The 26,046-nt window shown below is 41.1% G+C and overlaps 1 protein-coding gene across 5 annotated transcripts in view; it reads left to right on the forward strand.

Moving 5' to 3' along the window:
• The window catches only part of LOC144688748 (zinc finger and BTB domain-containing protein 7A-like), a 185,703-nt gene that overhangs the window by 124,244 nt on the left and 35,413 nt on the right, over positions 1–26,046 (forward strand). Inside the window, exon 2 of one of the 5 annotated variants that reach the window (XM_078555661.1) lies at positions 7,334–7,471. The exons of 3 other annotated variants lie outside the window; for them this stretch is intronic. The gene's annotated coding sequence lies outside the window, so the exon portion shown is untranslated. The remainder of the gene's footprint in view (positions 1–7,333; positions 7,472–26,046) is intronic. One more of the 5 variants, XM_078555662.1, reaches the window with a different exon arrangement.

Consider the following 26,046-nt stretch of genomic DNA (forward strand, 5'->3'; position numbering starts at 1 on the left):
TCTTTGTCCCAGTTTGGAACTCAAAGCAAAAAATAATCTCGTATCATCAGGAGTTTCCATTTATTATTATCACTCTGTGACCATGCTGTGTGCAAATTGGCTGCTGCATTTCCAACAATACAACAGTGACTACATTTCAAAAATGATTCATTGGCTGTAAAGTTCTCCAGGATGTCCTGAAGTTTTGAATGATGCTACAGCAATACAATCTTTAGTTACCTGTCTCTCGTTGCATTTATACTAGTTACCCTTGATATCCAATTGTGTGCCAGGACTAACGTTTTTCTCATTACAAGAAGCACTACAGACAAAAATAAATGGTGGCAACACTGTCCAGTCATTCAGTGGCCGATCGATGTAGAGGATTCTTGAGCTTTTTCTCTTGGACTGTGATTGGTTTACTTGATGCAAAGGTTCTTGGCAGTGCTGTTGTTTTTTCTCTCTTCATAGTCACTAATTACCAAAGCAGCCACAGAATTCGGCCTGTTGAAATCTGTTAATAATCCCCCGATAGCACAGTTGTCCAGAGTGGAATCGAGTCCTGCAAACCAAGAAGACCATAGATTCAGTTGCTGGTGTGTGCCTTGTTGGTTGATCCTAATTAAGACAGAACTAGGGGGCCTAGGAGGTAATACTATTGACTGCAGTAAGCCTGGGTTTAAAATAATTAAATGGAAAATATCTCATACGAGAGGCTAAGATGGCAAGTGCATTCTTTTAGCTAAAGGAAAGTCATCATTTCAGTTTAGGCAGAAAGTTGCTGACTTTTAAAACATACAAGAAGCATTGAGTCTACTCCGAAACATATCTATTTCTATTAGCCACAGTAATGGAAACAGAAAATATAAAAAGCTCTCATTATGTCCATTAGGGCCTACTAAATCTTTAATGTCATGTATCCTTTAATGGTCTTTAGTGCCTGTTCTCCATCTTTCTCTAATCTACTACTGTAAAACAGAGCTTTTGTTGTGCTTTAAAGTAAGATAGTCCATGGACCTCCCTGAGATATGCATCATATCAGGCTGGCAGGGGAATGAGCAACCTGCTCAATGCCTTTGAAACAGGCCTCTGGAAGGTATGGAGGAGCAAAGTGGCACAGCTCCTGGATTATGGACTACCCATCCGTCTTTAGCCATACATCACACATGTCCATGCCTTTCAGCTGTCAAAAGTCCACTCCTTGATCTTTCAACATGGTCGCTTCCCCCCATCCCGTGCCCCCCCCCCCCCCCCCACCATATCCACCTCTGCCCAGCCCATTCCCACTCCCATCAGCTTCCTTTCATGGTGCATTCCAAAAGATGATTTGCATAATCAAATACGTTTTCTTAACAAAAATAGCTCCCATCTCAGGAAAGCTCCATGTACTACCACCCTTCCCCCTCCCCCGCCCCTACTTTACAATATTTGCATTGGACACTGATCTCTGCAGTATAGAGCTGATTTTCACGGAGCTCAGTGTTACATAGAAAGTTACTATGCAGAAACAGAGACAGCTATGCTGGCGTTTTATGCTCCACACAAATTTTCTGCCAACTTAAACCGAGACCCCATCTATCCTCTTGCGAAGATGTTAAAGATTCCACAGCAAGGAATAGCACGCGAGTTCTCGCTGGTTTATCCCTCAATCAACATCAGTTTTTTTAAAAATTAGCTGGTCAATATCATATTTCTGTTTCAGGGACCCGTGCATAAATTAACTGCTATGTTTCCTATATTGCAATCGTGACTACACCCCTCTGGGCATGGAATAGCTTTTACAATTTTAACACATGGTTGTCTCTGTCTATTCCGAACAATTCTTTTAAATTTTTAAAGCAGAATGTTGTCATAGCTTAATGGAATCCTGGCACATTGGAGAGGATACCACAATCAATAAATCTGCATTAAATTGCATCTACTCCTAAGTCTACAAGAAGTATAGTTGGAAAGTGGGCAGGTTGTGAGCAGCCATTGACTGGTGCATCCTCTCCACTTTCAAATCTGTCCCGGTGAACCGGTGTGTTTTATATATGCAATTGATCTCCATAACCTGGACATGAATTTTCTGAGTCTGCAAATAAGCATTCATTAAAGAAAGAACATGCATTTTTATAGCACCTTTCACAACCTTTCAGGATGTTCAAGGAAGCAATTTGGAAATGGGGGGAATCCATTTGTACACAGTAAGCTCCCACAAACAGCAATGAAATATATAACCAGATCATCTGTTTTAATTTTTGTTTGAGGGATAAATGTTGGTCAGGGCTAAAAATAAGAATTCCGCTGCTCTTCTTTGAATAGTGCCATGAAATCTTTTACATCCTCCCGAGAGGGTAGACAGGGCCTCAGTTTAACTTCTCATTCGAAAGATAGCACCTCTGAGTGCAACACTCCCTCAATACTGCAGTACTGAAATTATGTGCTCAAGTGTCTAGAGTGGGACTTGAATCTTCTGACTCCGAGGTGAGTGTGCTAGCACTGAGCCATTGCTGATGCTTAATACCTGTACCTTAATACACCCCGGTCAATATAGTTGCTCCAGGATTTTGTTGGGAGAATATTGTTCAAGGAACTAAGCAGCAGTTTTAAAAAAGCTTGTTTTTATAAAGTGGAAAACGGCTGAATATTAAGCCCAGTTCTTTAAAAGTGTATCTGTGCTGGATGATATAACAGGGAAAGTACAGGCACTGCTGGAACAGAGACGTCTTGGGTGCAAGGCCATTGGTCTTCGATAGATGGATGTAAAATTTGATCTACAGAGCATCAGTAAAGATATCACAATACTATTGAATAAACGCTGCATTGAACTCTTCAAATTAATGGCTGCGATTAGAGGGAATATTGGTCATTTTGTACATTATAGAGAAGTTCACAGTTTTCACTGAAAGCATAACCCTGGTGCAATAAAAATGATATTTCACTCGCAGTAAGCCAGTGTCCTGAGTTAGCATTTTGAGTGATGGCTGCTGAGAGCACAGAAAGGCATTACAAAAATGAATGAAGCTGGCTACTCAATGGACTTCACTTACTGAAGCCACTGATTTACAACTTTCAAGGAAAAATAGATGAAATTCCAGTATCTGATTCCTGAAAAGCCAGTTAAAATTCCAGAATCTCTTGTAATAAAAATGGACTTTGGCTGTCTCAGTGGTTGTAAAATGAGTGTCCCTGATCATAGGAGAGCAAAATACTGCGGATGCTGGAAATCTGAAGCAAAAACAGAAAGTGCTGCAAACACTCAGCAGGTCTGACAATATTTGTGTAGAGTGAAAAACACAGTTAATGGGTGGAATTTAATGTTCTGCTCCAGAGGCACGTTCGGAGGTTGGGGGATGTAATCAGGTGGGAGAGTGGCTCACCCCCTTCTCTCCAATTAAGTCCAGGGTGGGAAGGCTTGTGGGTGGTCTTTCAACCCAGAGGCCAACTGCAGCCCTTAAATGGCTACTTAAGGGCCTCATCCCACTGCCACTGCTATTCAACCAGGGCAAGTTAAGGATACTCCATTTGGGGAGGCTGCCCAGCAAAATCTATGGTGTTTGCCTGCGGCCTTCAAGGGGCCGGGATGTCACTCATTCTCAGGCACTCTGTGCCCAATTGAGGGACCTGGAATTGAGAAGGGTGGTCCCAAAGGAAGCCATCCCCTGCCCTTGCTGTCGACCACCCCTCTTCCCCTTCCCACCTGAATGGTGCCCCCTCCCTGAGGAATGCCATCCCGCCCCACTTAGCTCTCTGGGGGATTCATCACCGATCCTGAGTCGGCCCCACTGCAATACCAGCAATGACCACTGCTTTTGGTGGCAGTGCTGATACTGCAGAGCTGCTGGTCTCTGATTGGCTGGCAGCTCTCGGGGGAGGGATACCTGTCCCAGACATGGCAGTGCTGCAATTAAATGACCCTGGGAGGGGCCTGGGTGGCAAGATTCCCACTGCCAATTAGGAACTTGATTCCATCGGTGCTCTTCCAAACCGGCCTCCTGCTGCCCACATTAAATTTCATGCATTGTTTCAAGTTGATGACCTTCCCTCAGAACAGATACCCCTGATTGTAGCCTCAGTGCAGAAAGTGTTAATTAATGCCTTGTGGCCATTAGATAGCTACAGGTAGGGGCAGGGTTTGAGGTGATGAGGCTGTCTGGGAGTTCTGCATTTCAAGTGATGTCCTTTTAAAAAATGTCACCCCTGTGTGTGCTCTTGAATCTCCAGCTGCTTTTTTATTGTTGCACATGGATAGCATTATGGCTGAACACAAGGTAGAATTTCATGTGGTAAATGTGTGTTGGCCCTACAAATTCTATTAATTGCAGAATTTGTATAAATGTCTCTTATTTTGGTTTATTTCCTCGCCAACCCCACACCCAAATTATTTTTACATTTATGTTGACCTGGTTACTTTTAATTAACCATTGGTTCCTACACACAAACATCAGAACAAGAGCTAAGTCGACATTGGCCCAGAAATGCTTTGAACCCTCAAAGTTGTGTTCATTGTGTCTTTTGTCATGACATCATGGTCTTGAGATATCAGCTGTGCCTCAGTCTCACCTCTGACTCAGAAAGTTGAGTTCAAGTTCCACTCCAGAAACTTGAGTACATAATCAGGACATCCCAAAGTGCTTTACAACCAATGAAGTACTTACTGAAGTGTAGTCAGTGTTGTAATGTAGGAAATGTGACAGCAAGCTCCCACAAATAACAATGGGATAAATGATCAGGTAATTGGTTTTAACTGATGTTGGTTGAGGGATAAGTGTTGATGGGACGCATGGGAGAGCTGCCCTACTCTTCAAAACACTGCCATGGAATCTTTTGCATCCACCTAAAAGGGCAGACTGAGCCTTAAGTAATGTCTCATTCAAAAGACGGCACTGGAGGGTCAGCCAAGATTTTATGCCCAAGGCTCTGGAATGGACAACATTCCTACTCTGAGGCAAGAGTGCTATCAACTGCACCATGCCTGACATATTAATAAATAAAATATATATCTTTCAGCTATTCTGGGGTTCTGTTTTTAAAAAAACAATGCAGTAGCTTCTCTTCCCCTAACTCTTGGTGTGGATGGCCTCCGAGTGATATTGGTGAAATGAAGTTCTGTGAAATCCAGATAGGTGCACAATCCCCAACATTAAAACTGCACTCTGGAATGGAATCTATATTGAAGTCAGTATGAAGGTATTTGAACAGGTTATTGAAATGAGTTGATAGCTATAATCATTTAAAAATCTACAGCTAAGTTTACTTCCCCCTTAAATCCCAGGAGAAAACCTCCTGCAATTTCTTTTTAAGAATATAAATATTTGCATTGGATCATGTTGCACGGCACAGTCTTTTTTCATACAACTTTAGTAAACCGGAAGTTGAGAGAAGCTGAATGTCATCCATGAAAAGCTGCTGGTCAGAGCTGCTTGTAGTCTGTCGGCGCTGACATCCACTTTCACTTTTCTATAAGCAGTTGTCACTGGACTGGAGCCAGGGCCTCTGTTACTGAGTCACGTAACTGGATGTCAGAAGGCCACAGGAAAGTTGATTGTGCCTTTTTTAAAAAAAAAGTGCCGTCTGTGTAAAAGACGGCTGTCTATCCCGGTAAGTGCACACACTGACCGGCTGCTCGTGATTTAGTCTCAGCCTCCTGATGGAAACCAAAAAGGGCTGACATAAACGAAGCATTCCCAGGTGCCAAGGAAGCGTTCCAGTGGTTTTTGAGCACAGCAGCTTGTGTTCCTTAATTGCCAGCAATGCAAAAACAAGTTGGTCCCAGAAGCAGCATCTCATCAGGTGCAGTAAAAGTTGGAATGGAGGGGCAGGAAGCTCTAACGCAGTCGAGGCCTCTGGATGACACCAGACTCCGCAAAAGCAAGGAGTGAGCAGTTCTAATCCTACCTCCCCCCACCCCCGAACCTCATGTGATGTTGCTCCATTTTTGATGTGTACAGTTTTTGGGAGGAGAAATTACTGTTAAAATGCAGAACTCCCCTGCGCTTTGGGGGAGGCTGATGCTCATGGGAAGGAGATTGAGTGTTAGATTATGTGCAGACCTAAGCAAGTGTGTTTGTTGACATTTTGCCTGGCAGTAAACCATCAGGGTCTGGAATCCAAGAAGAAACTTGTAAACTAACTATGGTGGTTCAAAGTGAGACTTAAAGCAGTCAGGATGCGATGGTTACAGCTGTTGAATCATTCCTAGGTACTTGATGTTTTGATTTTAAATGCATACATATTTAAAAAGAAAGTAGCTATTTCCTGGTCATTATGGCTAATGAGGTCTACTTGATTATGATGCAGTCTCAGGGTATGAAAGCTGCTTCATGCTGTTTCACCCGAATAGTAGCAGCATCTTGTGACTGACTGGTACTATATTAACATTAGATTTTTGCTGATTAGATCATATGTAAAGTACAGTCAAGTTTGATATATAAGTCACACCTGTGAGTCTAGTTTTTTGTTTTGCCTAAAGCTTTATTGAAGTGCTAGAATTCCCAGACCAAGTTACATCGCCTAATGAGAGAAATAGGAGGATATGCTGACAGGGTCAGATGAAGCATAGTGGGGCCAAATGACCTGTTTCTATGACATACATGGCTGCTTAGGTCTCAACTGGAATATTGTGACCAATTCTGGGCACCACACTTTAGGAAGGATGTCAAGGCCTTAGTAAGATTGCTGTGGAGATTTACCAGAATGCTACAGGTGATGAGGGACGAATTATGTGGAGGAAGTGGGAATGTCCTTAGAGCAGAGAAAGTTCAAAGGAGACTTAATAGTGGTGTTCAAAATTATGAAGCAATTAGGAAAGATTGGTAACCAGAGAACACAGATTTGGGGTAATTCCCAAAAGAGGCAGAGATGAGATGAAGAGTTTATTTTGGTAAGTAGAGAGTTATGATTGGCATGCAGTGTCTGAAAAGGTGGTGGAAGCTGATTCAGTAATAACTTTTAAAAATAAAATTGCAGGCCCACAGGGAAAGAACGTGGAAAGCGGGACTAATTTAATAGATCTTTTAAAGAACCAGTACAGGGATGATGGACCAGATAGCCACCTTTTGTGCAGTGAGGTTATATGTCTTAGTGCAGTAACTTGTACCACTTCAAGAGCAATAGGGATCGAGCATTTCTTGGATGAGGAAATGTCTGTTACTGCAGTGTGATTTGCACTTAATTTTTCTGAACATAATCTGAATGTGTGATATTCACCACCTCTATAATCATATGAAGGTGAAGTAAAACACACTGGACTCTGGTCAGCAAACCCACAGATGAGCCCTTGCAGAATGAGGAGCAAATATCCACAATTTCTGGAATGTCCATGTCAGGAGTCACCTTTAATTACACATCATATTGTCTCCATATAAACCAGGTTGGGGGCGTTATTGGGGTGAAGAGGATTCAGTTCAACTTCATCTGCCCTAATTGGAACTGAGTGTACTTGAACATGATGAGAGGGAAGGAGAGAGGTGGACTTATGAAATGTCAGTGCAACCAGGTGAACATAAAAGTATGAAATGCTTGTTACTAGCATTGTTCGGAATACCTTCTAAATATCTAGAAAATGGGCAGTACTGTCACTTAAAAGGACCCGGATTGTAGGTGACAGCTACTGTGGTAATTTTAACTTATTGTTTTCTAAGAGGCTGGGAAGGTTGCTAACCTGTAATCGTTGTACTTTTCCCGAAGGACCTGTCACATGCTCGAGAATGTCAACAACCCTCTCTTTCCTCATAGCTGGCCTTTATATGCAAGCCCAGACAGACTACTGGTAGAGTATTGGAGGCTCTCACAGCTGAGACTCATCCTGTACTTTGTGCCTGTCTGTCGGTTGGTCGTGGACAGATGCAATGGGTTAGATGCTGGCCTTTTGTATCCTGTACTTGGGTTTGCTGACAGAGAAGGTCCATATCTTTGGCGGTTTCATAGGAACCTAGGAGTTGCTGGACAATATAAAAAAAACTCTAATTCACCTGCTACCATCTTGGTAGTTTCACGATGACATAAAAATGCAGTTGTTGACTAATCAACAATCAGCCTCCTAAACCCTTGATGTCTACTAACTAGGAAGAGGACAAGGACAACGGGTGCATGGGAACACTTAAGTCCAAGTCTCACACTATCCTGACTTGGAAATATGTTGCCATTCGTTCCTTGTTGCTGGTTCAAAATCCTCCCTACCTAACAGCACTGTGGGAGTACCTTCACCTCACAGAATGCAGTGAAACAAGAAGGTGGCTCACTGCTACCTTCTCGAGGGCAGCTAGGGATGGGCAATAAATGCTGGCCTTGACGACGCCCATATCGCAAAACTGATTTTCTTTTTTAAAGTTGACAACAGGTCTAGACATGACATGAGGAAAACCTAGTGGTGGAGAGATTTGGTAATCATAGGTCCAAACTTTCAATCTAGTTCACGGGTCTATAGTACAAAACTTTCATTTGGCACTGATTATCAGCCTTTCACAGGATTGCTGGTGTGAGAAATGCCAGAACTGCCATTGAGGCAGTAGGGTTGTTTTGGAGGATAATAAGCTTCATTCTGTAGTACCCGGGCAGTGCTTGATGTTGACATTGGGTGAATTGATATACACAAAAACAAAATTAAGGAAGAACATAGGCAACCATAGTCCATCAGGGGTTACTGGGTAATGATTAGGAATGAGAGCCCCAGCTCACTTTTTTTGTTTTTGCCTCATGTCCAGTGAGAAGCTAATTACAGCTCCCTAACTGGTGTCCCAGGAGGAATCAGCTAATCCAACTGCACGCTAGAGTTTGAACAAGGTGGGGTGAACTCAGTACCACCCAGGTACTGAGGAACCCCTCTCTTACCCACACAGCAGTTATCAGAGTCACCTACACGTTTCCTGCACAGATAGATCCCTTGGTCAGTTTGAGAATCTATGAGCTCTGTTTGATAAAATGCACACATTAGCGAAGCAGATTGAAATGCATTAGACTCTGATGTGCAATCGACACACTTTTATTATGCTAAGCCCCTGCCCCCCACTCCCACACTCTCTGTTCCCAAGGTAATGCAGGACAAAGATCAACAACTGTAATACTGCACTAGACAAATAAATGATAGTTGCAAAGTATGGAAAATGGAATATGAATTGGAGGTAGTACATTAAGTGATACCATAAGACGAGGGATAAGTGTAAAACATAATTGTCTTTTAGAGGGCAGTGCATTAAAAAATCTCTCCTTGCAAAAGCCTTCATTCAGCACCATCTCCCAATCTTGTTGGTCCAGTGATTTGAAAGCAGATCTTTGTAAAACTCTGTCATTCTTGTAATGAAATTGCTGTATTTATTTCAGAAGCTTCTCGCCTTTATATTGTGGGAATCACCATTTTGCATGAAGCAACAACTTACATTTTTATCAGAATAAAAAAAAAATCAAGATGCCTCATGGCAGAATGCAGATTCCAGGCAGTGATAGAAGAGTTAGGAATGATGACAGATATTGGTCAAAAGGATACCTTATATACCCATATAAAAGTTGAAGTTATAAAATCTTTTTAGGCAAAAGTTTAAGGGGGTGATTTTTGATGCTGGTAATGTTTTTAAGGGGGCTTAATTTCAACCAAAACACCCAACTGGCACACCTAAAATGTCTCTCAAAAGAATCCACAAGGTAATGGAGGAAGCGGTGCCCACACAAATTCTTTCTTGTCTGTCTCTCTGTTTCTCTCTGTTCCTCTGCCTCTCTGTTAAGGGGAAGGGAAGGGTTGCGCCATTAGAAAATGTCACGCTGATGGCCTCCAACCCTTGACCTAGGCCTTGGTGGATTGCAGTGAATCGGCATTCACAAGGGCCCGGTTGGCAAGGCCTGAGGCTCCTCCCCCCAGGAAGGCTGAGGGCAATAGTGGAGTACACATGGCACGGGCGTTCATTTATTTAATGTTTGCTTTGGAAGTTAGCCTCTGCACCCTGTTTCCATGTTTGCTGTTTACTTTCTACCCTCCAAAAATCACAATCTCTATTCCTGTTTTAATTGACAAGTAGAAACTGGAAGAAATACAGTTAAGTGTAATTTTTTTAACGAATTGAGGTTTTTGATGTGATTGTAGAGATTAGACTTTGATTCTGAAATTTTCAGGCTTTGATCCCTGAGAAGCTAGGGTCGACTTTTACATGAGGCAAATGAAAAACTACAATTTTTTTAGCCCAAAAATCATAGGGTTGACCTTTACATGAAATCGACTTTTATAGGAGTATAGACGGTAGGTTTTGAGGTGACTTAGGGAGCTAGTATCAGAAGCTAATACACCAAGATGGCAAAAGGCTCTGCCACAATCAGTGGCAGGGGTACTACTATGTGGACCAGAGTTGGAGGACAACAAGCAAGACTTAAGACCTAAAAAAGTTGCCAAGATGTCATGAAACAAGGGGTAGCAACCTTGGGCAACAACATTATTTGTATCCATGCAGTGCTGGTACTGCACCTTTTGAGAACAGTATTCTAACTGTTTCTAAATTGTGTAAAAGCTTGAAAGGTATCGATAATTAGGACTATCAGGGTCAATAATAGCACTCTCATCTCCAAGTACAAATGTTGAGAGTCCTGGAGACTTAATCACATGTCTCGGCTGACCAAAGGTGCTGTCTTTTGGATGACATTTTAAACTGGGGCCACGTCTACCCTTACAGGTAAATTACCCCACGACACTAAAAGAAGAGCAGGGAGGCACTCCAAGAATTCTAGTCAACATTTAACCTTCAAAACACCACCAAAGACAGATAATCCGGTTATTTATCTCATTGCTGTTGTGGGAAGTTTGCTGTGTGCAAATTTGCAGCTGTGTCACCCTGCATTCCAACAGCAACTACACTTCAGAAGTAATTTAAAAGCAAAAAACTGTGGATGCTGGAAATCCAAAACAAAAACAAAAATACCTGGAAAAACCCAGCAGGTCTGGCAGCATCTGTGGAGAGGAACACAGTTAACGTTTCGAGTCCACATGACTCTTCAACAGAACTAAGGAAAAATAGAAAAGGGGTGAAATAAGCTGGTTTAAGGGGGGCGGGGTGGGACAAAAAGAGCTGGATAGAGGGCCAGTGATAGGTGGAGATAACCAAAAGATGTCACAGACAAAAGGACAAAGAGGTATTGAAGGTGGTGATATTATCTAAAGGAATGTGCTAATTAAGGGTAGAAAGCAGGACGAGCAAGGTACAGATAGCCCTAGTGCTGGGTCTTGTCCCACACACACACACGCAGCCCCCCCCCCCCCCACCAACCCTTAAACCAGCTTATATCTCACCCCTTTTCTATTTTTCCTTAGTTATGTTGAAGAGTCATGCGGACTCGAAACATTAACTGTGTTCCTCTCCACAGATGCTGCCAGACCTGCTGAGTTTTTCCAGGTATTTTTATTTTTGTTTTGGATTTCCAGCATCCGCAGTTTTTTGCTTTTATCTTAGTGTTTAATTGACTGCACTTCTCTTCAACGAATGCCTACCTTGAAGAAGTTTTGCTCTTCTCTCTGCCAGGATTTCTGTATCTCTCTTTTGCCTTGTTCACCTTCATTGCTTTCCATTTCTTTCCTGGTGTTTGACAAGGTGTTTACTAAAACCCGCTTTCACAGCCATATTTCCTTCCTCAGTGACTGTAAATGTATTTCCATCCATTGTTTTATCTCTACCTTTTAGCCTTTTTCGATTCCTTCACCCCACCCCACCTCCACTAGGGCTATCTGTACCTTGCTCGTCCTGCTTTCTACCCTTAATTAGCACATTCCTTAGATAACATCACCACCTTCAACACCTCTTTGTCCTTTTGTCTGTGACATCTTTTGGTTATCTCCACCTATCACTGGCCCTCTATCCAGCTCTTCTTGTCTCTCCCCCCCCCCACCAATTAAACCAGCTTATATTTCACCCCTTTTCTATTTTTCCTTAGTTCTGTTGAAGAGTCATGCGGACTCTAAACATTAACTGTGTTCCTCTCCGCAGATGCTGCCAGACCTGCTGAGTTTTTCCAGGTATTTTTGTTTTTGTTTCAGAAGTAATTGTTTGGTTGTTAAAGCACTTTAGGAAGTCCTGAGAAAGGGTGCTACAGAAGCATAAGATCTTTCTTTTCCTTAACAAGTTGCTGGTCTTGCAGAGAAGCCATAAGGCTGGAGGGTATGAATCAATGAAAATTCACTGTGTAAAATATTGATTGCCTGAGATTAAGGTTTAAGATACGTTGCTGGGACAAATTAGAGGAAGCTGTTATTATGCTTTTAACACTTAGAAGTTGTATTGCATTCCATATTAACCTGAAGGTATTCACTGCTCACACTGGATGCAAGGGTTCTGCAAAGATTGTCTATTCACCATTCAGCAGGAAAGGACATTAGTTTAGCAAAAGCAAAATTTTGCAGAATCCATAAATCTGAGATGAAAATAGTAAATGCTGGACAGTTGCAGGAGGTTAGGTAGCATCGGTGGGGAGAGAAATAATTAAAGTTTTGGGTCAATGACCTTTCATCAGAACTGGGAAAAGTTTGAGATGTAATAAGTTTTAAGCAGCCATAGAGGTGGGGAAGGTGTGGGGAGAGGTCTGTGATAGGTTGGGTACCTTGCAGACTTCTGCATTCAACAAGAGTTTAGGAAATCTATCAGTTAACTCCCATGATATTGAAAAGTCGCCCATCCATTCCTGAATATGACGTGAGCTTTCTTATCATGTGATGAGACAAAGGCCAAAAGGCTGAATTTTACATTTACAGTCATTTGGTCTTCGGGAATTAACAAGGTGGGGGGCTTAGTTGTGATATAGAAACATAGGACTTAGGAGCAGGAGTAGGCCATTCAACCCTTCAAGCGTGCTGTGCCATTCAATAAGATCATGGCTAATCTGATTGTGGTCTCAACCTTCAATTTCCTGTCTGTTCCCATAACCATTGACTTGTTTGCCTTCAAAAATCTATCAAACTCAGCCTTGAATAAATTCAATAACCCAGCCTCCACTGCTTTCTGGGGAAGAGAATCCCACAGAGAGAAAAAAGTTTTTTCTTGTCTCCATCTTAAAAGGGAGACCTCTTATTTTTAAACTGTGTCCCCTAGTTCTAGTCTCACCTGCCAGAGTAAACATCCGCCCCAGTATCTGCCCTATCAAGTCTCCTCAGGATCATATGTTTCAATAAAATCACTTCTCATCATTCTAAACTCCAACAGGTATAGTCCCAACCTGTTCAACCATTCCTCATTGGACAAGCCCTTTATACTAGGAATAAGTCATGTGAATCTTCTCTGAACTGCTTCTCTCGCAATTTTATTCTTTTTTCAAATAAGGAGACCAAAACTGTCCACCGTATTCCAGATGTAGTCTCATCAAGACCCTGTATAGCTGCAATAAAACTTCTCTACTTTTATATTCCATTCCCCTTGCAGTAAGTGCCAACATTATATTTGCCTTCCTAATCACTTGCTGCACCTGCATGCTAACTTTTTGTGACTCCTGTACCAGGGCACCCAGGTCCCTCCGTACCACCAAGCTCTGCAATCTCTCCATTTAAATAGTATACTGCTTTTCTTTTCTTCCTGCAAAAGTGGACATATGGATATTCATCCTAGTTCAGCCAAGATAGACATTTCCCTATGAGGAAAAACTTTAATAAGAACAATTAAGAAATTAGAAGTGGAAAAAACCTTTGGATTTTGGAAATCTGAAGTAAAACCAGAAAATGTTGGATATACAGAGTGGGCCTGTAAATCTCTGAAAACACAAAAGAAAGTTTACTGAGACGTTAGACCAGAACTTTGATGTACACTCAAAACATTACTTGGCCTTTTATCTTTTCACAGATCTGTAAACTTCTAATATTTTCTGGTTTATTATGTTTAGGAAAATCTCACTGGCACATGTATAACTGCAGTCCTGAAAGAAATTGATTTCTTTTTCCTTTGGGATACAATAAAAAATGGAATAATGAATGCATGGGCTCGCTCTTGGGGGGAGATGTGACTGGAGTCAGCCATCATCTCGAACACCTCAGACAATTATTTTCCTGAAGCTTGATCTCAAGGCTCACGAGATTAATAGTCATTTTGCCACATTGGACTGTACCCCAATGGGAGTATGGGGATAAGAACATAAGAAATAGAAACAGGATAAGACCATTCGGCCCCTCAAGCCTGCCCCCGCCATTCAATAAGATCATGGCTGATCTTGTGTTTCGATTTCCACATTCCCATCTAACCCCAATAACCTTTGATTCCCTTGCCTAACAAGAATCTATCTACCTCTGCCTTAAAAATATTCAATGACGCCCCCCCGCCCCCCCCCACCACCGCCTCTGCCTCCACCACCTACTGAGGCAGAGAATTCCAAAGTTGCACAGCCCTCAGAGAAAAAATTCTCCTCATCTCTGTCCTAAAAGGGTGACCCCTAATTTTAAAACAGTGCCCCCTAGTTCTGGACTCACCCACAAGAGGAAACATCCTCTCGACGTCCACTTTGTCAAGGCCATTCAGGACCTTGTATACTTTAATCAAATCGCTCCCCGCTCTCCTAAATTCCAGAAGAAACTAGCCCAGTTTGTCCAACCTTTCCTCAAAAGACAACACACTCATTCCAGATATCAACCTAGTGAACCGCCTCCAGTGCATTTACACCCTTCCTTAAATAAGGAGACCAAATCTGCACGCAGTATTCGAGGTGCAGTCTCATCAATGCCCTGTATAACTGAAGCATAACATCTTTACTTTTATGTTCAGATCAGGCGAATGACAGCTCTCACTCCACACTGATACTGAAACAAGTCAAATTGCACAGCTGAAGCCTTACTTGTGTTCGAAGTTGCCTTTAGGTCATGCTCACTTTGAATCAAAATGAATACTAACTCCGAGGGTTTATTCTGACAGCTGCCCAGAATCAGTTTCAATAGCTGGAAGGATTAAACCAGCAAACTCTCTTCCTGTCTTTTAAATAACCTGATAGGTTCCCCTTTGGAGCTAGTGTCAGGAGGAAGGTTCGTTTTATATGAAATAATAAAAACTCTTACCTCATAGAGCCACTCTGCACTGACTGCGCATTGAATATATAGGCAGGATAAGCACCGTGCCTAGTCAAAGTTTATACATTTTTAAAAAGGCTGTGAATGGATTTCTATGTAATAAAGGATAGCATCCCATTAGCCCTCTTAATTACTTGCTGTACCTGCATACTAACTTTTTGTGACTCATGCACTAGAACATCTCGATCCCTCTGCACCTCAGAATTATGCAGTCATTCTCCATTTAAGTAATACTCTTCTTTTTGGTTCTTCCTGCCAAAGTGAACAACTTCACATTTTCCTACATTAAACTCCATTTGCCAGATCTTCACCCACTCACTCAACCTATCTAAATCCATCTGCAACCTCCTCTTGCCCTCTTCACAACATACTTTCCTACCTATCTTTGTGTCACTTGCAAATTTAGCTACTATGTCTTCACTCCCCTCATCTTAAGTCATTGATGTAAACCGTAAAAAGTTGAGGCCCCAGTACAGATCCCTGTGGGATTCCACTCATCACATCCTGCCAACCCGAAAAAGACCCATTTATGCGTACTCTCTACTTTCTGCCAGCCAGCCAATCTTCTATCCTTGCAAATCTTACCCCTACACCATGCATTTTTATTTTCCGTAATAATCTTTGATGTGCCACCTTATCAAATGCCTTCTGGAAATCCAAGTACAGTATGTCTACAGGCTCCCCTTTATCCACTGAGGATGTTACTCCTTCAAAAAACTCTAATAAATTGGTTAAACATGATTTTCCTTTCACAAAAGGATGCTGACTCTTCCCAATTGCCTTGAGCTCTTCTAAATGCCCAGCTATAACCTCCTTAATGATCAATTCTAATAACTTCTCCACAACGGACATCAAGCTAACTGGCCCATAGTTTCTTGTTTTCTGCCTCCCTCCCTTCTTGAATGTTATATTTGCTCCAATCTGATGGATTGGGGAGGAGAAATAATAAAACAGAACTGTTGACTATCTGGCCTTCATCCTGTGATTTCATCCATCTGGGTTGAAGCACCTCTGCAATATCTCAGGCCTGTGGGATATTGTGCTTCTGATGTTGACAGACCTGACCCAAAGCAGAATCTCTCTCTTTGCCTATGTTCTATACATAAATCTGAAGCACCCAAACTCTTCTGTACGTTCAGTTATGCAACTCCTCCAACTGACAATCACGTCTTTGCTTGGTTTGTACTGCATTTAACGTTTTAGTTGAGATTTTGTAAGTTCCACATCTAGGCATTTCTGATTGTGCAACACTACCTGTAGGCAATCTCAAAACTTGACTCATTAGAGTACCTATTGCAACATACATGGTCTGTGATCTTTAAAGTATATCCTGAAGTAAATCAAAGGAGACAGAAAAGCCTCAATACTTGATTTTTAAAAATATTAATCTCATGAGACTCTGCTTGGCTCAGTGGGTAATAGTCTCACCTCTACCTGTCTGTGTACATGTGGGGTGGGGGAGTAGAAATGACTCAAGTATCAATTTAGGACTTGAGAATGTAAAGTATACCAACAGGCATTCTTTATTGTTCAGATGTGACATTAAGTGGAGGTCAATACTGTCTGCTCTGGTAAATTAATTTTAAAGATCCCACGACACTAATCGAAGAGGATCAACGAATGCTTCAGAATTCCTGCCTTGACTAACACCATGCAAAAACAGATAAAATCATTTAATTGTTTTTTATGTAGGATCTTATTGTGTGCAAGATGGCTGCTGTGTTGGCCTCTGGCTTCCGTAACTGTCAAAGTAATTAATTGTATATGAAGAACATTGTCATGTACAAGTACAATTTTTTCTTTAATCTGGTTACAGAAAATTATTCTTGAACCAGTTAAAGCATTTTGTGACTCTAGATTTTTCTTTAATTGAAAAGTATAAAAAATGGCTAATCATTCAGGACCCAACTAATTTTAGCAAAGAAGCAAGCGCTGGCCAGAGATTAGTTACTGGAAGATGGAGACCACTTGGCCTAGCAGATGTTGTGCTTCAGACAGACCACACACAAGTTATTTCTCATTTCATTTAACTTTCTTTTGTTCAAAAAAATGGGGGTGGGGAGAATACCTGCTGTGATGGCTGTGCCTTCGGCCATTGAGACCCAATGTTCTGAATTTGCTCTCAAAACCTGACCATCTCTCTCTTTTCTTTCTTTAACACCCTCCTTAAAATTCACTTCTCTGACCAAGCTTTCAGTCACCCCTCCTTATCTCCTCCTTTGGCTTGAAGACCATTTTTGTTCAAATCCATCTCTGAATTGCCTTGGGGTGTTTCTGTCCATGTTTTATAAATGCATGTTGTTGACAATTCCTTTCACACATCATCCTGAAGGATTCTCTTGTATGTTTTTCTTTAAAGAAAAATGTGGAACTCTTTTTCCCTTTTCTTCCCATATTTTTGTCATTGGTTCCACAGATCCAACACAATCTCGAGCTACATGTCCCATTTATGTGTTCAGTATCATGTTCCCTCACCCCCCTGCCCCAGTTCAGCCGACTGCTGAAATACACGTTAGGCATGTAAATTCCATAGAGCTGTAGCTATAAATAGCATTACTGTACCCTATGATGCTGTGGGCTATTTGAAGTTTGTACAGAGGGGTTCATTATCAGGGCCTGCTGCCCAGTAGAATTAAGAGCAGCAGTATGTTTATTTCCTGATCTTAAAGCTATGTGTATTTTAGCTTCAGATTTTTTGGGGCAAGGAAATAGAGGATAAAGTTATCTGCTCAATAAATAAGAGAAGCAACTTCTGATATGGAACCTTTCTCTTCCCTTTTCACTTGAACATTGAATGTCAGGTATCAACTGTGGCTCCTGCTTCTAAGTCAGAAGATTGTGGGTTTAAATCCCACTCCAGAGACTTTGTAGCACAAAATCTGGGCTGACACTCCAGTCCAGCACTAAGGGAGCACTGCACTGTCAGAGGTGTGGTCTTTCATTTGAGACATTAAACTGAGGCCTTCTCCGATCCCATAGCACTATTTTGAGGAAGAGTAGGTAAATTCTCGCCAATGACCTGGCCAATATTTATCTTTGAACCAACATCACTTCTAAAAAAAAAACAGATTATCTGTTCATTTATTTATTACTGCTTGTGAAATCTTTCTTTGCGCAAGTTAGCTGCTGTGTTTATGTTGCAACTGTAATTCCACCTCAAATGTTTCATTGGTGGTGTTCTCCCAATTGTCTGTCATAATTTTGCCAGAAGAGTTTAGGAGAATGTCAGGAAATGACGCAGAAACACGCTCATTGGCTGCAGTAGTTAATTCTGTTAAATTTCAATCCCCTCTGCACACAAGGGCTACCACATTCATTTCTAACATGGAGCCATTGGATTGCAGAGAGAGAGGATGAAAGCTTCCATTCTCTGGCAGCATTCAAAGCTTTAGTGAAGTGACTTACTCAGTTTTCCACTCCTAGTTCAACACGTTGCCCAGAACCTCAAGTCAGCACTGAACAAAAGAGATGTGGCTAATGGAAAATGGTCACAAATACCCAAAGACTATGGGATGGCTGATGGGGGAATGGAAAAATTCATGAGTGGAGAAAGGAGCTGCTCTTCTGGGGTTAAGGTTAAGCAATGTTGAAGGAATAATAACGACTTACATTTAAATTGTAAATTTCCCAAGACGCTTCACAGGGGCATTATCAAACAAAAAAATTGACACTGAGGCAAAGAAACTAACATTAAGGCATATGACTGAGTATGATCAAAGAGTTAGGCTGTAAGCAATGTCTTAAAGGAGGAAGAATGACGCAGAGGTGAAGATGTTTAGGGAGGGAATTTCTGAACTTGAGGCCTAGCTGGTTAAAGGCTACCAATGGTGGGGAAACGTACATGTAGCTTAACTCTGTGATTGACCTGTGCTGTAGCAGATGTGGAGAACTTGATGCTTGACCAATAGAGAGTGAACTAGTTACCTCGGATTTATGTTGAAGTTTCCCAGTCCTCTGGACATCCCAAAGTGCTTCACAGTCCATGATTTCTTTTGAAGTACGCAACATTTTTTTTTGCCCACCTGAACAGGTTTAACATTTCATCTGAAAGATGTATGTCAAAAAGTGATGAGGTGCTCTGTACTGAAAGTAAAAATAAACCTGTTTGTAACTGTTGGGATTCCAAGAATTCCAAAACTGAAGAAACGTTGGGTGATCTTGTCGGATTGTCTAACTCTGAATCATTACTTCTGACATCCATGGTTTATTGTGGAATGGGCTGTGCAATATGGAATCTACATCATATTTTACAACTATAATGTAATTAAACATTGTCAAAGTATGAATTAGTTAGATTACCTCATGCATCATATACCTCATCTTGACACATTATTATAAACCTACAAAAACAAAAAAGACTGTGTGGCCTTTCATTCCTCTTATCCTTGAATTGATTGCAATGAAGCTTCCATTCTAATTGGTCATTTTCTAAGGTGAACTGTACCTTTAAGGCATTCTTAGATTCAGTGCTCCAGCACTGAACCTGATTACCAGCCGTGAACAATTATAATCCTAGCAGCTCGACAACCAGCGAGCATCTGATAATCATATTCTTGAGGATTGATGTATGAATTGGCCAGAGTTAGAACTACTATTTGATATTATCCACATCAAATACTTAAGCCCTGATTTTAACCCCCTAATGAGAGCAGAGCATGTGTGAGGGTTTAAAATAGCAACTATGTGGCACTCACTGTCTTTTCATTAATCTCATACCATTTTAACAGGTATCTTTTAGACAGCGAGTAAGGCTGTCAGCCCAGACAGGCGAGGATCTTATTGAGATGGATCAATCATAATCCTGGTCTTATTTTTATTTGATGTCTGCTGCCAGTGTAACCAAGAACACCGGGTGCTGAGGAACAGCTGGCGAGATCAGTGATTTTGGATTTCTTTAGGTTTCCCTGTGACCAGGGGGAGTTGAGTGATCAATTCCTCTGCATTAACCTTAGCTGCCCCCACACCACCACCCCCCCGCCCCCCCCCTCCCCTCAAACCCCACTCCCTCTATCATGGTTGCCAGGATGTGCTCCCATGGGTACTGGGAAGCAACCTACTGGCACGCTTGCCCTGCTCCAGCCCACTGGCCTTCATGTCATTCCTGTGGGGTGCGAGCAGGAGTTGGACCAGAGCTGTGGGTCCTGGGATTTTAAGTAGCTGCGATGTCATGTGTCCAATTAAAAACAGAAAATGTTGGAAATACTCAGCAAGTGAGGCATGTGTGAAGAGAGGATCAGTCAACCTTTCCAATCGTGACTTTTAGGATTTCCAGCATATGCAGTATTTTGCTTTTGGATTATGTGTGTAGCTTGGGGCAAACCTGCCCCACGCTGACCTCTCATCCTGGGTTTAGAATTATGCTGCTCAGGTTAAAGACAAGAAGTAGACAAAAGCAAAATAATTTTCAGAGAAAATTCCAGAGGTCAGTGTTGTGCAGTCTAAAAGATCAACTTTTGTCTTGGATTTGGAAACAAACAATAAGATGATGTCAGCGAGGGAGAGAGAGCAATTAGTGATATCTGGCTAGCAAATGTCTTAATACTGTGCCGGAGATGATATTTAAATATAACAGCCCGTCGCTAGATATGAAACTTCTTTATTCCAGGATCCATATAAAATGCAGGAGTAAGCCCCCTGATTACTGAAATTGGGCTTTCTCCAGTCATATATTTGCAGCATGTTTCATTCAAAGAAGACCCAAAAAGGCAGGTCTCATTCTTCTGTTAAAATCCCTGCATGGCTTTGTCCTTCTCTATCTCTGTATTACCATCAACCCCAGAACCCTCCGAGGCCCCTATTTCCCCAATTCTGACCTCTTGTGCATCCCTGACTCCCTTTGCCCCATCATTAGCGGCTATTTCTTCAGCCCGGTCTAGGCCCTCAGCTCTGGAATTCCCTTTCTATACCTCTTTGCCTTCACCTCTCTCGCCTGTCTCTCTCTTAATCCTACCACTTTGACCAAGCATTTGGTTACCTGTCCTGATGTCCTTTAGCTTGGTGTTGTTTTTTCTCTGTTTTACACTGCTGTGAAGCACCTTGAGATGTTTTAGCTTGATCAGAAGTAACAACTGGCATTATTTAAAAATTTTAAAAAAGGTTGTTGAAGTTTTGCACTTCCTGTCCATAAACCTTATCTCCTATGTGACTATATTTAGAGGACACAGCCTGGTGAAACGGATGGATATGTAGTAGGAAGAATGAGGAAAGACAATATAGATTAAATAATAAAATTTTAAAGGAGGTGCAAGAACAGAGAGAGCTCAGAATGGATGTACACAAACCTTATAAAGGTGGCAGCACAAATTGAGAAGGATGTTTTAAAACAAAATGTGGGCATCAGCTTTATTAGTAGAAGCATAGTTTGCAAAAACAAGGAAGTTATGCTAAACCTTCAGAAAATACCGGTTAGGCTTCAGCTGAATCTTGTGTTCAGTTCTGGGAACAATGCTTTAGGAAAGGTTGAGATCTTGGAGAATGTGCAGAAGAGATTTACTAGAATGGTACCGGGGATGAGGGACTTCAGTAATGTGGAGAGACTAGGGAATCTGGGATAGCTCTCCTTTAAAGTAGGAGGATTAAGAAGAGACCTGATAGAAGTGTTTTGATACAGTAAATAAGGAAAAACAACTCCAGTGGTAGAAAGATTAGTAATCAGGAGACACAGATTTAAGGTGATTGGCAAAAGAAGCAGAGGCGACATGACAAAATATTATTTTACACAGCAAGTTAGTGATCTGGAATGCACTACATGAAAAGGCTAGTGGAAGAAAATTCAATGGTAACATTCAAAAGGGAATTAGATAAACACTTGAAGGGAAAATATCCACAGAAGTGCAGAGGGGAGTGAATCTAGTTGGCTATCTCTACCAAAGAAGCAACAAAGGAAGAATGAGCTGAATGGCCTTCTGCACACTATAATTCTATAATTTTACCTGTCAACACCTAGCATCGTAAATGGCTATATTAACATTTCCCATTTAATATTGCTCTGTTCACTATCATGATGGTTGTATGCTCTGACCATTCGGTGGCTCTGTGGAGCATGCTTCTGAATGTCCTCTCCCAATACTGGCACTACCTTGCATTAAAAAGAAACTAGTATTCATTAATTCACCATACACAGTGCCACAAGTAATTTACTAGTCTTTTTAAAATCTACCGCTCTGTGACAACTTTGTTACAAAATGATTGATGCAACCTATTCAGGAACTGAATTTCCAAAAATTTCATAAAAGTCACTTTATACAAGAATATTGTTTCTTTTGAGGCCAGAACTCATTGAGATGGTTAGTGCTACATGCTATAGCTTAAGTAGCAGCAATGCACAGCACTTCAACTGTTTGATCTAGTTAAAGACTGTACAGTAAAAGATTTATAGCGGAATTCAAGTTAAACAGCCTGTAGATGAGTTGACTGGCTGCCACACAGGTTCTTCTGCAGCGAAAAGATATTTTTGTCAACACAGATCTTACAACCATCACAGTCTAACCCTGTGTAGCTGATGTTTATTATTAATTGAAAGGCACCTTTGAGGCCTGTTGAGAAGAGAACAAATGAGTTGTTTCCATTCCATGCAGAAACACACCAGAACAAATGAGACAGGTCAAAGATGGTTTTAAGTTTTGAATTCCTCAAACAACTTCCTTCCTTGAGGTGTGTTTTCATTTGTTTTGGGGGATGTGTTACCTTGGTGCTGATAGCTTCTCTGTTAAAGGGAATTGTTCTGAAACTAGTCACTCCCCAGTATCAAGTAAAGTGGCAGTTGCGAGCCTCTCGAGGTCAGTTCAAACAGACTGGTTTGGAAGGACTTAAAGAAGCACTGTCTACATGAAATGTATTTGCAGTCCTAGCATTTCTAAACCAGGCTCCTCTCCTAATGCACAGTACTGTGAAGATAATTTCTTTTTAATAGTGAGAAGTTTCTTTTGATATGTTCACAAAGATTTCGTAGTATTCAAACACCCAAGTTATTGAAAACTGTCTTAACCTGCTGGTATCATACAAACATACGAATTAGGAGCGGGAGTAGGCCATTCGGTCCTGCTCTGCCATTTAATAAGATCATGGCTGATTTGATTATGACCTCAATTCCACTTTCCTTCCTACCCCTTATACCCTAAGATTCTTGACTGACAAGGGAGTCATCTCACTCAGCCATAAAAATATTCCATGGCCCTGCCTCCACCGCTTTCTGAGAAAGAGAGTCCCACGGATTGGCGACCCACAGAAAAAATTTCCTCATCTCTGGCTAAAATGGGAGACCCCTTATTTTTAAACTGTATCCCCTAGTTCTAGCCTCTCCCACAAGGGGAAACAGCCTTTCAGCATCCATCATGTCAAATCCCCTCAGGACATTATATGTTTCAATAAGATCACCTCTCATTCTTCTAAACTCCAATGGATATAGGCCCAACCTTTCCTCATAAGAACCCCATGAGGGGTTTTAGTCGAGTGAACCTTCTCTGAACTACTTCTTACATAATTATATCCTTTCTTAAGTAATGAGACCAAAACTGTACATAGTACTCACCAGTACCAAATACAACTGTAACAAAATATCCCTATTTTTATATTACAATATTTTTATATGCAATAAACAACAATATTTCATTTACCTTTCTAATCACTTGCTGAACCTGCATACTAACTTTTTGTGATTCATGTACCAGAACACCAGTACCCTCTGTAGCTCAGAGTTCTTTCCCAATTTAAATGACATACTGCTTTTTTTATTCTTCCTGCAAAAGTGGACAAGTTTATGTTTTCCCACATAATGTCAATTTTTTGCCCACTCACTTAACCTATCTATATCCCTTTGCAGACTCCTTATGTCCTCTTCACAACTTACTATCCTACCTATTTTTGTGACATCAGCAAATTTAGCTGCCATACATTCAGTACTGTCATCTAAGTCATTAATATAGATTGTAAATGGTTGAGGCCCCAGCACTGATCCCTGTGGTACCCTGCTCATTACATCTTGCCAACCCGAAAATGACCCATTTATGCCTGCTCTCTGTTTCCTGTTAGCTAACCAATCCTCTATCCATGCTAATATGTAATTCCCTACACATGAGCTGTTATTTTGAGTAGTAACTTTTGATGTGGCATCTTGTCAAATGCCTTCTGGAAATCTAAGTGCACCAGGTCCACAGGTTCCCTTTATCCACATTGCTTGTTAATTCCTCAAAGAACTCGAGTAGTCAAACATGATTTCCCTTTCACAAAACCATGTTGACTCTTCCTGACTACACTGAGATTTTCTAAGTACCCCACTAGTCATTAATATAGATTGTAAATTCCTTAATAATAGATTCCAGCATTTTCCCTACAACAGATGTTAAGCTAACTGGCCTATAGTTTCCTGCTTTCTGTCTCGCTCTTATCTTGAATAGAAAAAGCACATTCATTATTTCCAATCTGATGGGACCTTTCTAGAATCTAGGGAATTTTGGAATATTAAAACCAATGCATCTACCAACTCAGCAGCTATTTCTTTTAAGGATGGAGTCCATCAGGACCTGGGGACTTGTCACCTTTTAATTCTAATAATTTTCTCAGTACCTTTTCCATGGTGATTGTAATTGTTTTAAGTTCCTCCCTCCCTTTCACCTCTTGATGCACACTTATTTGTGGGTTGTTATTTCTATCCTCTACAGTGAAGACAGAAGCAAAATATATGTTCAATTCATCCGCCATTTCCTTATTTTTCATTATTAATTTCCCAGACTCTCATTCTGTAGAGGACCAATGTTTACTTTTTTCCTTTTTAAATACCTATAGAAACATTTACTATCTATTTTTATATTTCTAGCTAGCTTTCTCTTGTACTCTAATTTCTCCCGTCTTATTTTTTTTAGCCATTCTTTGCTGTTTTTTATATTCTGTCCAATCTTCTAACCTGCCACTAATCTTCCTGAAATGATATGCTTTTTCTTTCAATATATCGTATCAATTTGATACTTCCTTAGTTAGCCACGGATGGTATGTCATTCCCCCTAGCGTTTTTCATTTTCACTGAAATGTATCTTTGCTGAATGTTATGAAATATTTCCTTAAATATCTGCCACAGCATCTTTACTAATTTATCCCTTAACCTAATTTCCAAGTTCATTTTAGCCAGCTCTGTTTTCGTGTCCCCCATAATTGTCCTTATATAAGTTCAAAACACTGGTCTTAGACCCACTACTCTCTCCATCGAACTGACCCACTCTTCTCTCCCTCAAACTAAATGTGAAATTCAATCATGTTCTGATCACTACTACCTAGGGGTGCCTTTACTATGAGGTCATTAATTAATCCTGTCTCATTGCCAATACCAGATCCAGATTAGCCTACTCTCTGGTTGGCTGCAGCACATGCTGCTCTAAGAAATTGTCCCAAAAACACTCTATGAGCTCATCTGCCAGGTGACCTTTGCCAATCTGATTCGCCTAATCTATACGTAGATTAAAATCATCCATGATTATTGTCGTACCTTTCTCACAAGCTCCAATCATTTCTTTCTGCACATTCTGTCCCACATTGTGGTTCCTGTTGGGAGGTCTATAAACTACTCCCACAAGTGACTTCCCACCATTACTATTTCTTATCTCTACCCAAATTCATTCTACATTATTGATCTCTGGAACTAAAGTCAACTCACCCTATTGCACTAATGTCATCCATAATGAATAGAGCTACCCCGCCACATTTCCTAGCTCCCTGTCCTTCCGAAATGTCATGTACCCTTGAATATTTGTGTCCCAACCTTTGTCAATTTGCAGCCATATCTCTGAAATGACTATCAGATCATAACCTATTTATTTCTATTTGAGCTGTCACTTCATCTGTTGTTATGAATACTATGTGCATTCAGATACAAAGCCTTTAACTCTGTCTTTTTACCATTTTTGCAATCTCTGGCTTTATCTGCTGGCGCAATCTTATATTTGTATGCTCTGTCCCTTTCTACCATGCTCTGATTATCATTTCTCCTATTGCTACCTTACCCTCTTGCCTTGTGATCAATTAAAGAGAGAAGACATCTTCCCACACTTGGCCCCTTGCCTCCACTATTTAGTTTAAAGCCCTCT

The sequence above is a fragment of the Cetorhinus maximus genome, chromosome 13, assembly GCF_964194155.1.
Source record: "Cetorhinus maximus chromosome 13, sCetMax3.hap1.1, whole genome shotgun sequence".
NCBI lineage: Eukaryota > Metazoa > Chordata > Chondrichthyes > Lamniformes > Cetorhinidae > Cetorhinus > Cetorhinus maximus.